The following is a 14,161-nucleotide window of genomic DNA, read 5'->3' on the forward strand; positions in this document are numbered from 1 at the left end:
GTTATCCAATTGCGTGCAGTGATATTTTCAAATGCGTGCTTGGTGCCGCCCCTCGAGTTCGGCCATTTTCTTTACTTACAGCCAGACCCTTAATCTTTCGGATTTGGGTCTGGATTTCCTACTTGCTACTTGTTCAACAGTTGTTTGGTACATTTCTGATAAACACACGAGACACTAGAGAAGATTTGAGTTGCTATTTTCTTTCCAATTCTTATCATTTTAGCACTGGTGCTCCTTAGGTGCTCGCTAAAATTCCTCTATGCAGGAAAACCCCCCTGATTACAGCGACTTTAGTCCACGTTGGGGTCACAGCGGGTCCCACATGGTGGGACATTTTGCTGCCGGCCACATTAGACATGGAGCTGTGCAGCGTGCGTGTGTCTTATTGTTGTGCGTACTGTAGCTTTGCCCTGTAGGGATGCAGGTTGGCTTGTGAATTAGGTCACCGCCAGCTCGACTGTATGTTGCCGTTGTTGCCAGGCCACAGAACAACATGGCATCTGCTGCTGTAACCGGCATGTAAGGGCAGTTTCGGGGGTCAATTAGTTGGCAGTCGCTTCAGTTGAAAGCTGACATTGGGACATCAATTGCCCATTATGTAATATACACTCTTAAAAAAACCACACAAAAAAACCCACTGTGTATTAAAGGAGAATTCCGGCCAATTTTTACGTTAATCTTGATCGCTATAGCTACACGAGTACTTTTGATAGAAAACCCCCCGACCCGAATTAGTGCAGCTAACGCGGAGAAGCTGCAGCTACGTACTACAAGCGTCCCCTGAGCTAAAACTGCAGTGCTCGGGGCAAGTTTTAGAGTGCCTTTGTGCCTCTTAACAGACACAAAATGCAATTAATATGTCTGTGCCACATGAACAGGGCCTTTAACGTGTCAACAAGATGCGTTTTCAACTCAGACATTGTTTAAATTCACCTACCCTGGTCCCTGTCTCGATCCTGCCGGTAGCTAGCTTGCCCTGCTAGCTGATAGCCGTTAGCTGCTAGCTGCCGTCCGGTGAGTGTATTCAGACAGGCTTCTGTGATAATCATCCCAATAACAATCCACGGAGCGGCGATGGTGTGGCTATGTCCTCCAGAGGACAGGCCATGTCACGTCTTGAAGTGTATTCCCCCAAAAAAAACAGTAGTGCGGTAGTAGCTGTTAGCTGCTAGCTGCCCTCCGGTGAGTGTGTACAGCCAGATAGCTGTTAGCCGTTAGCTGCCGTCCGGTGAGTGTATTCAACCAGGCTTCTGTGATAATCATCCCAATAATAATCCATCGTTTTTTGACACTATTAACACTACGATGGAACTAAACCGGACACTTTATATATCACAGTAATAACAACTCATTTTTCTTTTAAAGATTATTTTTGGGGGGCTTATCCCTTTATTTGTGGTGACAGTGGTAGGACGGGATAGGTGGGAGAGAGATGGGGGATGACACGCAGCAAAGGGCCGCAGGTCGGACTCGAAATCGGGCTGGTGAAAAGGCCTCAGCCTACTGGTACATGGGGCGCACGCTCTAACTGGGTGAGCTAGAGGTCGCCCCATAATCACTAATTTGACAGTGTTCTAACATTCAGCAATTTTAGTTGTTTAAAGGGATACGCCACCGTTTGTTGAAATAGGGCTTATCACGGTCTCCCCTAGCTGTAGATAGGTGGGCCAACACATTTTTTGTGCATGCATCGTTTTAGTCCGGTGCAACACCGGCAGCACCGCCGCTAGTTAGCTTAGCGTAGTGAATGGAATCCTATGTTGCCGGTTAGCATGTTGCGAGTAAAAGTGAGCCAACAAAAGACAAAAAACAACCTAATTACTTGCACTGAGACAAAAAATGTGTTGGCCCAACTATCTACAGCCAGGGGAGACCGTGATAAGCCCTATTTCAACAAACGGTGGTGTATTCCTGTAGCTACACACATCATTTCTTTATAATACGGGACAAAGTTCGGGTAATGAGCTGCCAGAACTTTTTCTGTAGCCTTCATTTATCTTTTTTTTTGTGTTCAGCTTCTGTCTCCTCACAATCAAACTTATTGTCCTTGAAATACGAATCATGTCTGTTAAATATTAGAAAAACACCGGAGAGAAACTGGCTGAAGAACAGGGCACTAATTGGCTCTTACATTGTATATACATGTTAGGTTTTCGTGCACCAGTGGTTCCTCTATGTTGATTTTGTAGTGGCGGCCCGCCATGGCAAAATTTCTGCCACCACGGTATCAGAAACGGGGCAGATGCACAATCTTAAATTAAACGTCACAGCGGTGGGTCCGTTCTAATTGGACAATTTTCAACTTGTTGTTCGGACAGACCTGCCCCCACTGCAAAAAAAAAAAATAATCCCAAAGGAAACACTGTGCACACAATCAGTCTATAAATAAAAAAAAAGTAGAAATGACAGAAAATTTGAGTTAATGAAAAGAGAAGATGCAATGAAGCCGTACTGAAACACATTTCGGGACACTTGTTTCTCTGTAGGGCGAGTAGCTTTTAGACAAACTCCCGCCCAAGTGCCGTGCTCGTTGCATATTGCTGTGTTCAGCACTCCCTCGCCCTCCAATTGAGATATTTCCACGGCTATTTGTAGGTTTGGAGTGTTTGAAAAGCGTCGCGGCTCGCTGGTTTCGCCTCCGGGCTTCTGGAGCGTAGAACTCAGTCAAGCTCCGGCTTTAACTATGCTAATTTTTCTCCTAATGAATTTCTGAACAGAGTCCAAACCCTAAAATGAGTGTATTTGCGGTTATGTTTTCTCAGAAACACTACAGGCTGCAAGACACACACACACACACACACACACACACACACACACACACACACACACACACACACACACACACTACACTCCACTTTCAATTTGTTTGGCACAATATGTGCGTTTGACTCAATTCCCTGTCACTACAATTGAATTATTTTTTTAATCTACTCGCATGAACGTTCACACGCTCGGCGACGATGCCTAGCAACCGCCTCTTTTGGGAATGGGAAAAGGTAAAAATGTGATGACGCATCATAAAAAGGTTGCAGCATTTCCTTTCAAAATCTCCATAATTTTCACACAAGTAGCGGAAGGACGTGGGAGCTGAGACATTTGTCTTTATAATCGTGGAATAGTACCCACATCTTAATCAATGTTTTCATGTTTTCATCCCAGAGGTGTGACATTTGAGCAGATGTAGCCTTTATTTCCGTATGTGTAACACAATAATTTAAGACTAAAGGTTAATTCACCAGCTTACATCACCTCGTCTTCACTGTCTTCTTTTGTGCGTGGAAACAGACTGATCTCATGAAATGGTGTATGTATGACACACCAATTCGTATGCCATTATGGAGCTTTTTTCACAGCAGACATTTTGACTTGTCATAGTAGGAAAAGCACAGCTGACATTGATAACCTTAACGATGGCTCAGTTCCATCAAGTGTCCCAGTAAGATATTTCAGTGAGTCAGCATGCACAATACCAGGACCTCTCCTAAGTGGAATGCAGCCATCAGTAATGGTTTAATACCAGGACCTCTCCTAAGTGGAATGTAGCCATCAGTAATGGTTTAATACCAGGGTCTCTCCTAAGTGGAATGCAGCCATCAGTAATGGTTTAATACCAGGGCCTCTCCTAAGTGGAATGCAGCCATCATTAATGGTTTAATACCAGGGCCTCTCCTAAGTGGAATGCAGCCATCAGTAATGGTTTAATACCAGGACCTCTCCTAAGTGGAATGCAGCCATCAGTAATGGTTTAATACCAGGACCTCTCCTAAGTGGAATGCAGCCATCAGTAATGGTTTAATACCAGGACCTCTCCTAAGTGGAATGCAGCCATCAGTAATGGTTTAATACCAGGGTCTCTCCTAAGTGGAATGCAGCCATCAGTAATGGTTTAATACCAGGGTCTCTCCTAAGTGGAATGCAGCCATCAGTAATGGTTTTGAATACACCTGTGCTTCTCCTACTATGACATGTCTATATGTCTGCCGTGAAAAAGGTCTGTAGCTACGCGAAACTATGTGCTGAAATGCCTGGTGCTCCAAAATTACGTTAGAGGCAACAGAAGCATCGCTGCACGTGACGCTAGTTTGCGCTAACCTAGTCTATATCCTTGACGTTCGGTTCCACTTCTGGGATTGCTCCGTTGCTGCAGGAAATTCCACCGGATGCGTGTATTTTTTCCGATGTCCGTTGCGTTGGGCTTCCTTTGTGTTGGCGTTCTGACCTCCGGTGGATTTCTGAGGACTATGGTGAACTGCTCCTCAGATCTCTGCAGGTTTAAATCCAGACAGCTAGCTAGACTATCCGTCCAATCTGAGTTTTCTCTCGCACGACTACTTTACAGCGGCTCTGTGCGGCGCTTAGCACCGCCCATGACGATTGTGATTGGTTGAAAGAAAACCAGAGCATGTTTTTCTAATGCTGTGTGGACTAGCAAGACCCTCCTCCGCTCCGCAGCGTGTGGATGGTCTGGCAGAGGGAGACTGACACTAACCTTACATTTGGCAGCAGGTAACGTTAGCCTCCCGTTAGCTACAGTAGTCACTGGATTAAACACGGTTAAAGTGCTGACGGCTAACGTTAAACGGTGAGACCGTGTTTCACTGTAGAGCAGTGGTTCTCAAACATCGTTCAGTAACGTACCTCATTTGAATTGTTTTTAAGCCAAGTACCCCCCTGACCACGTTCACGGACGATAGATTTATCCAAAACAACAGCCATGTAACTGAAAAAACATTTAAATGCTAATGAAAAAAGTCAACAAAAACTTTAAATAAAAAACTTAAAAACTTGGAAAGTCAGTAGGAAGAAGGAAGTAAAGAAAATAGTATCAAAAACTTAGAAAACAGCGACCGACAACAAAAGTGACAAAAACCTTGAAAAAGGCAGAATTGTTTTTTTTTTTTTTTTTTAAAGCAACAAAAACTTCGACAAACTTGGAGAAAGAAAAGAAGACCGTAGGGAAAAAGGAAGGAAGGAAGGAAGGCAAGAACAGGTCGCAAATAGTGACCAAAAGCAACAAAAACTTTAAAAAAGTGACAAACTTCAAAAACTGCGACAAAAACGCGCTCATGTACCCCCTGCAGTCCTCCGAAGTACCCCTTTGGGGTACACGTACCCCCATTTGAGAAACACTGCTGTAGAGGATTCAAACAACAGTCAGCAGCTGCCGTTGGCGGAAAAACAACACAGACGGTGCGTTCACTTGAAACCGGTAGCCTCGTGGTGCATTCAAAGTTATTGTAAACTACCCTTTTCCCATTTGGTGGTTGTTTTTGTCGTTTTAACAGCAATTTACTGGTGAAATAAGTTATTTTAATAAGTAATTGTTAATAAAAACTTTATAATAATAAAATTATCAATGATTTAATTTTGACCATATGGCCTTAGCAATAAACAAGCTGCTGTTTAATGTCGCAGACTGTCGTTTTGTGCTCTTCCTTATTTATTTATTTATTTTAATCTATTTTAAAAAAATCTGAATGTGGACTAGCTAGACCTTCCTCCGCGGCGCTGTGGATGTGAGACTACATCTTAGTCAGACTTAAAATAGCTTTCTTATTTTGAAATAGCTGCAGTCACACTTTGTTCCCTCTCAACACACTCATGAACACACATCTTATGACTGTCATGCTCGCTCTGGAGGGTACCAGAGGCCCCCTTCCTTTAAAACCTTAACAGCTCCCTCGGGCTTCTGTACAGCCGCTTTGGGACTCCAGTTCCCATGATCCACCCCCTTTGTGGCGGTCAGAGGTCATCTCCCTGTAGGAAAGACGCTCATGCCTGCTCATTAATCGTTAGCTGATGATTGGAGACTCCCTGTGGATACTGGGGGATTTTTTTGTGAGGATTGTTTTTAATCAATTCTTTCCCCTAGAATCAATATTTTGTATGTATTTATTTTTTTGCCAATGATTGACTAGCCTTATTAACAAGGCCCACACGCCCACACCCTACCTCTGGCTCTATTTGCCATTGTACTTAATCTGCTTTTCTGCTCTTTTTATATATATATATCAGTACAGGCCAAAAGTTTGGACACACCTTCTCATTCAGTGTGTTTCCTTTTTATTTTCATGACTATTTACATTGTAGATTCTCACTGTAGGCATCAAAACTATGAATGAACACATGGAATTATATACTTAACAAAAAAGTGTGAAATAACTGAAAACATGTCTTATATTTTAGATTCTTCAAAGTAGCCACCCTTTGCTTTTTTTGATAACTCTGCAAACCCTTGGTGTTCTCTCAATGAGCTTCATGAGGTAGTCACCTGAAATGGTTTTACCTTCACAGGTGTGCTTTGTCAGGGTTCATTAGTGGAATTTATTCCCTTATTAATAAAAAAGCAAAGGGTGGCTACTTTGAAGAATCTAAAATATAAGACACGTTTTCAGTTATTTCACACTTTTTTGTTAAGTACATAATTCCACATGTGTTCATTCATAGTTTTGATGCCTTCAGTGAGAATCTACAATGTAAATAGTCATGAAAATAAATAAAAAAACGCATTGAATGAAAAGGTGTGTCCAAACTTTTGGCCTGTACTATCTATCTATCTATCTATCTATCTATCTATCTATCTATCTATCTATCTATCTATCTATCTATCTATCTATCTATCTATCTATCTATCTATCTATCTATCTATCTATCTATCGATCGAATCGTTTGGAGGATTTGGTTTCAAATCTGATCGTCAGTTCCCAATTTAACACGCGCAAGTTTGGGTTTCCGTAGCGGCCAGGCGCTCGTTGTGTTGCAGCCTTGGAGCTCAGTAAGCGGCGCTCTAGTGTGGCTTTATTTTACATTGAAAAAGCTGTAAAACTGCAACCCACCTTTTGAATCAAATTAAAACGTTCCTCTTATTTGTGAAAATAAGGCCGGTTACACTCTGGCTGCGTGGCGTGAGCGTGTCCGCTGCGTGGCGTGAGCGTTCATATTTCGGCTCCCATGGTAACAGGTCAGAGCTCGCACACCGCCTGCGTGACACGCACGTCTCAGACGAGGCTCGAGCCGCGCCGAAAACGTGTGCATGCTAGAAATAGAACCGACGTTCGTGTTGGAAGTGTGTTGGAAGCGTTTCCAGGCAAACTCGAATAGGAAAATATGTTTATATGTCATTTAGACACAAATACACACTAATAAATGACATGTTGATGGTTGAAAGTCTCGAGGTTTTGATATAAATGCAGATATCAAGGTAATAAAAAAATATATATATATTTTCTAATATTGCACCTGTCAATACAGAAGGAAATATTCTGGAGCCTATTTTGCCGTCAATACTGCTGACGTTGTCTTTGCTGTAATCAGATCAGAATATATTCATGTTTAACATGGTATTTCATTTTATCAATGGGAAACATACATGTGTCCAGACAAGGCTAGCAGCAGCAGCAGCAGCGTCAGACACGTTTCTGGTGTGTAAAGACGTAGAAAACGCCACGCGGCCGCCACACAGCTGACACGCAACAGAAACGCCACGCCACGCAGGCAGTGTGAAAACCGGCCTAAGATGTGACCTGTTTCAACTCCCCCCCTCAAAGAATCGGAATCGAGAATCAGAATCGTTCGAATCCAAACGATGCCCAAACCCTAAGTCATGCGCCATGCCTGTCTGAACCCCCGCCCCCTTTAAAATCCAGTCTCAACGCTGGTGGGCTGAGCGTGCAGCCATGTGATGTCTCTGCTCCTCTGTCAGCTGCCAGCTGAACAGTCAGAGCCTGTTTGAAATCCTTCCACTGCGGGTGGTTGATTGAGAAGCAACACACACACACACACACACACACACACACACACACACACACACACACACACACACACACACACAAAATCTGATTTAACACTGTTAAAACAGCTTCTCAAAATTGTGCAGAATTCAACAGAAGCCGTGGGGGAACCAACAGAAAACACAGATGAACGAGGTGGTTGATTAATGCTGCGTTCCAGACACAGTTTTTAGCCCGTAAGTTACGACTTCAAGTCACGACTCACGACTTGGTAGCGTTCCAGGCAAAGTCACCGCAAACCCTTCTAGCTAGCGTTGGCTAGCGGCTACCTAACGTTGACGTTAGCTATCTAGCTTACTTTACGTTGCCTATTTATGTCTATTTATTTCTACTTTATCACTGTTAATAAACAGCGTCTGTACAGCATCAACAGGGGGCGCCATTGTTGTTTTGTGTGTGTGTGTGTGTGTGTGTGTGTGTGTGTGTGTGAGACGTCAAAAACTGTAACTGGGAGTACAACCATCTGGTACCAGTTCACGGGTAGTAAGTTAGGGGTTTCACTTTCATGGCTAGAAGGTTGTGAGAACAAGAGTTACGGGATGCCTGGAACGCAGGAGAACCCTCATGCTGTCCTCGGGTCAAATTTGACCCGCTTTCAAAGTTTTTGTTTTTTTTTTATAGCAGAAAATATGGGACGCCAAATAAGTGAGCTAGGTAAGGACTACATGCTCAGTAGCTAGGTAAGACTACATGCTCAGTAGCTAGAGTAAGACTACATGCTAATTAAGTAAGACTACTGCTCAGGGTGACTAGGTAAAAATAAATGCTCAAATAGCTAAGTAAAGACTAAATGGAGCTAGCTAGGAAAAAAAAAATACTAAGTAGCTAGGTAAGAATAAATGCTCAGTGGTAGCAAGGAAAAACAACACAATTAAACCCCTTCTGCTAACAATTTCATTAAAAAAAAAAAAAAAAAAAAAAAAAATAAAATCAATAAAAAAAAAAAAAAAAAAAAAAAAAAAAAAAAAATAAAAAAAATTAACAAAAAAAAATAAAAATCAATCCTTCATTTAAAAAAATCTTCAAATCAACTTCCATCAAAAAAAAAAAAAAAAAATCAATAAAAAAAAAAAAAAAAACAAAACAAAAAAAAAAATTTTAAATAAAACACAAATCCCTTCACAATTCTTAAAATAAATCAAAATCACAAAAAATAAATCATTCAAAAAAAAAAAATTAAATAAAATCTTCAATCCATCAAATCAATTTCCTTCATTTTCAAAAAAAAAAACCTTCTTTCAAAAAAAAAACAATCAAATCATTAAAAAAAAAAAAAATCCTTCACAAATAATCAATTCCTAAGACCTTCTCCTTCCTTCAAACAAAAATCAATAAAATCAAAAATAAAAAAAAAAACAATTCTTTCCTTCAACTGAGACTTCATTTCAATTCTATTCACAAAAATCATTCAAAAAAAAAAATAAATAAATTTAAAAAAAAAAATAAAAATCTTCTTCAAACAAAATTTTCAAATCAATCAAAAAAAAAAAACTTTCTTCAAAACAAAAATAAATCCACCTTCTTAAATAAAAAAAAAATAAATCAAACAATTCTTTCTTCATTCCTTTTCAGTATAGGGAACAACTCTTGTACTTCATTAGAACAAAAATACTTAGAGAAAGAAAAAAGCTCAGTGCTTAAAATAAAGAATAAATGTCTCAGTACTTAAAATTGGGACTAAAAGCTCAGTAGCTAAAATTGGAGCAAAATGCTCAGTAGCTAGGAAGGACTAAATGCTCAGTAGCTAGGAAGCTAAATATGGTGTGTGTGCTTCATTAGGACAAAAGCACAGAAGAAGAAAAAAAAAGCTAAGTACTTAATTAAGAATGTGCTCAGAAGCAGGGAAAAAAAAAAAGCTCCCCTTCAATTGGCTAGGAAAGACTAAATGCTCAGTGTAGCTAGGAAAAAACTAAATGCCTCAATTGCTAGGAAAGACTAAATGCTCAGTAGCTAGGAGGGATTCACAAGCTCAGTATATTCTCATTGAACCCCTACATGCTCAGTGGCAGCTTCGTGGACTGCATATGTAGTAGCTAGGTAAGACTACGTATACTCCATCAGTAGCTAGGGGCGGTAGCTAGGTGGACTACATGCTCAGTAGCTAAGGTAGACTACATGTGCTCAGTAGCTAGGTAAGCTACATGCTTCAGTGGCTAGGTAAGACTACATCCTTAGGTGGTAAGTAAGACTACATGCTCAGTAGCTAGGTAAGGGCTACATGAGCTAGCTAGCTATTTCTCCAACTTCGGTCAGTACGAGGCAGGATTAGCCGGGAGACTTCATCTAAACGAGGGCGCACTTCACACTTTGGGTGGAATACCTGCAGAACAGGGACATGTGTTGTAGTTCTATACAATTAATTTTAGATTAGGGTGAACTAGTGTGTGTTGTAGCAGTGTTTTGCCATTGAGAACGAGCTAGCATGCTAGCGCTAGCATGCTAACGGTTAGCCCCCTAGGTCCCTCGTTTCGGCTAGTTACATAGAAAGCCGTGCAGATTTTGAACAGACTGAAGGCAGGACGCATTCAGAAATTTGGGGTTTGCAGTGCATTCTGGGTCCTGTAGTCCATTTGACTAGCCCTCCCTCATCCCCCACTATTTACTTTTGTCTGCAGTCCTTCCTTTTTCTTTCTTGACTCCTCACCTCCTTGTCTCCTCTTCTTTTCTCTTTCCTTTGCTCCGTCCTCCCTCCTTTCTCTCTTCTTCTTTCTCTCTCTCTCTCTCTATTCTTTCTTAATCACCTCCTTTCTTCCTGCCTCCCCTCTTTCCTTCTCCCTTACTCGCCTGTGCTTTATTGCCTTCCTCATATTTTCCTCCATTTCTGGTTCTTCTTTTTGTCTCTCCACGTCCTCTCCTTTACCCGTCCTTTCTCCCCCTTTCTTCTTTCTCTCATGGCTCTTCACTTCCTCCCTCTTTGTTATCTCCTCACCTCCTTATCTCATTTTTCTTTCTCTTCTCTCCTCCCCTTCCTCCTTCATCTCTTCTCCCCGTCTGTCTTTTCTTTCTTTATCACCTCCTTTTTGTTTCATCCTTTGTTTCCCCTCTTTTTTCCCTCCATTTATCTTCTACTGTATTTTCTTCCTCTTTCTTTCCTCCCCTTCTGCTTCTTCTTTGTTTCTGTCCACCTTCTCGCCTTTATCCATCCTTCCTCCCCTCTCCCCATCTTCTTTTGTCCTTTTTCTTTCTTTCTTTTCATTTTCCTAAACTCTATCCTCCCTCCCTCCTTACTCTCTCTATTCTGTCTTTATCACCTCCTTTCTTTTCCTTCTTTCCCCTCCTTTCTCTCCTTTGCTTTATTCCCTTCCTCCTCCTCCTTTTCCTCCCTTTTCTTCGTAATGATTGCGGTTTTGTCTTCTGGACTCCAAACACACACCGCTTTCACTCTCTAATAGACATACACACACACACACACACACACACACACACACACACACACACGCTCCACACCACACACACACACACACACACACACACACGCACACACAAAAAACACACACACAGTAACACACACACACACACACACACACAAAACGAGTAACACACACACAAAGTAACGGCACACACACACACACACACAGTAACACACACACACACACACACACATAGTAACACACACACACAGTAACGCACACACACAGTACACACACACACACAGTACACACACACACACACACAGTAACACACGCACACACACACACACACACGCATAGTAACACACACACAGTGAAACACACACACACACACAGTAAAACACCCGCACATACACAGTAACACACACACAGTAACACGCCGCACACACACGGTACACACACACACAGTAACAACACACACACAGTAACACACGCACACACACGCACAGTAAATACACACAGTAACACACAGTCGGTTGGTTCTTCTTTAAGGGGCGTTGATTGTTTTCCCTCCCCGGACTCGAGCTCGCCCTCGTTTCCATCAGAGGGTGGATGTGTGGTATTGATGATGTTACTATGTATATTTGTGATATTTATTGATGATATGATTATTTTTACTATGATTTGTTAATGTATGTGTGTTCTATGTGTGTGCTACTGTATATTGATAGGCGTATTGTATTGATGTGCGTGTATGATGATATATGTGTGTGTTACTGTGATGATGTGTATGATATTCAATGTATGTATGTTGCTATGTGGTATCGCGATATTGATATTGATGATGTTACTGTCAATGTGTGTATGATGTTATTGTATTATTGTTGTATACTAGTTTGTAATGATAATGTTACTATGATGATATTGATGATATTGTATGGTGATGATGATTACTATGATGATATTATTGATATTATTATTGATTTGTTCCTAATGATGATGGTGATGATGTTGCACGTATTGATGATGATTTGATTTGTGTTACTGTGTTATTGTTGTTGTGTGTGTGTGTGTTATTGTGTGTTACTGTGTGTGTGTGTTATGGTGTGTGTGTTACTGTGTGTGTTACTGTGTGTGTGTGTTTGTGTTACTGTGTGTGTGTTGTGTGTGTGTGTGTTACTGTGTGTGTGTGTTACTGTGTGTATTTACTGTGTGTGTGTTACTGTGTGTGGTATTGTTATTGTGTTACTGTTGTGTGTGTTACTGTGTGTTGTTAGTGTGTGTGTATGTGTGTGTGTGTGTGTGTGTGTGTGTTACTGTGTGTGTGTGTGTGTGTGTGTTACTGTGTGTGTTGTTGTGTGTGTGTGTTACTGTGTGTGTGTGTGTGTTGCGTATTGTGTGGTATTGTGTTACTGTGTGTGTGTGTTACTGTGTGTGTGTTACTGTGTGTGTGTGTGTGTGTGTGTGTGTGTGTTTGTGTTACTGTGTGTGTGTGTGTGTGTGTGTTGTGTGTTACTGTGTGTGTGTGTGTGTTACTGTGTTGTTACTGTGTGTTACTGTGTGTGTGTGTGTGTGTGTGTGTGTGTGTGTTACTGTGTGTGTGTGTGTGTGTGTGGTATTATGTTACTGTGTGTGTGTGTGTGTGTGTGTGTTATACTGTGTGTGTGTGTGTGTGTGTGTTACTGTGTGTGTGTGTGTGTGTGTGTGTGTGTGTGTGTGTGTGTGTGTGTGTGTGTTACTATACTCAGGACTTGACTGTGAGCGTGTTTCCGTCCAGCGGCCCCCGACTCTCCTGTTCGTCGTGCTGAGCTTGTCGCTCCGCTAACGATGAGAGGAACCTCGTGTGGTCATCTGAAGACGGCTTTTGTTCACCGAGGACAAAGCCGAGAGGCGTTATTATTTCCACCACAGCTGTGAATTTAAATCCATTACACACCTTATTTATTTTCTATTTATCTGTTAATAAGCTTTCGGATTAGCATTTACTAATAAGGTAGTTAGCATTGTGTTACCTATCTAAGAAATGGATACGTTTTGGTTTATTACAACGTGGATCTAATTCTTTTCTTACTTATGGCTGTCATTTAGTCTCAAATAAATATAAAAACATTGTGCTCACAAGTTTAAATCTGAGAGTTTAGGACTTAAAAGGCACAAAAATAATATCCATTCAATGCTTTCATTACCAGAATGAGATCCACTCTCATGTTGTTCTGTTTGTCCTGAAACTCCCTCGGCATGCAGTGGATGGTGCAGTCTCTGTCTCCGCAGAAACGTGAGAAATCGGTTTTAACTGGAGTGAAGATTTTGAAGCTGCTGCTCTGCTCTGGTCTCTCACTGCTCAACAAACTTTGCAGGAATTCAAAATGTGGAAAAAAAAAAGAAAAAGAAGAAGAAGACAGAAAGCAGCGGAGCGTTTGGCATTCAGGCTGTTTTCAATTTTCTATCTGCTGAGCGGCAGTTTTCTGTTTTTGGATACAGGGAATGTGGATGTAGCTGTTAGTTTGCTGAGATGACTTTTCGTGTGTGTGTGTGTGTGTGTGTGTGTGTGCGTGCGCGCATTGTGTGTGTGTGTGTGTGTGTGTGTGTGTGTGTGTGTGTGTGTGTGTGTGTGTGTTGTTAGAAGAGGAATGTTCTCTCTTTCTGTGATGACCGGTGACAGATGCCCTGCTCTAGGCGGAGCTAACGTGTGTGTGTGTGTGTGTGTGTGTGTGTGTGTGTGTGTGTGTGTGTGTGTGTGTGTGTGTGTGTGTGTGTGTGTGTGTGTGTGTGTGTGTGTGTGTGTGTGTGTGTGTGTGTGTGTGTGTGGGGTGGGGGGGGGTAAAATAAGGGCTCCTGTGTTTGTTTGTGCGCTGACATGCCCACAAGGAATTATGGGATGCGTGGGAGCTGGGGCACCGCTCATAAAAGTAGAAGTAGATGAAGTCTTTTGGATTCTTTTTAATGTCAGTGACATTACTCAAAGGTTTTTCACATAAACAGAAGATCACAAAATAAAAGTCCTGGATTCAGAACATTTGA

The 14,161-nt window shown here is 41.6% G+C and overlaps 1 protein-coding gene across 1 annotated transcript in view; it reads left to right on the forward strand.

Annotated features, from left to right (window-relative positions):
* LOC120568642 (disco-interacting protein 2 homolog C-like) overlaps positions 1-14,161 on the forward strand; it is a 199,914-nt gene that overhangs the window by 49,432 nt on the left and 136,321 nt on the right.

This window comes from Perca fluviatilis, chromosome 11 (genome assembly GCF_010015445.1).
Source record: "Perca fluviatilis chromosome 11, GENO_Pfluv_1.0, whole genome shotgun sequence".
Lineage (NCBI taxonomy): Eukaryota > Metazoa > Chordata > Actinopteri > Perciformes > Percidae > Perca > Perca fluviatilis.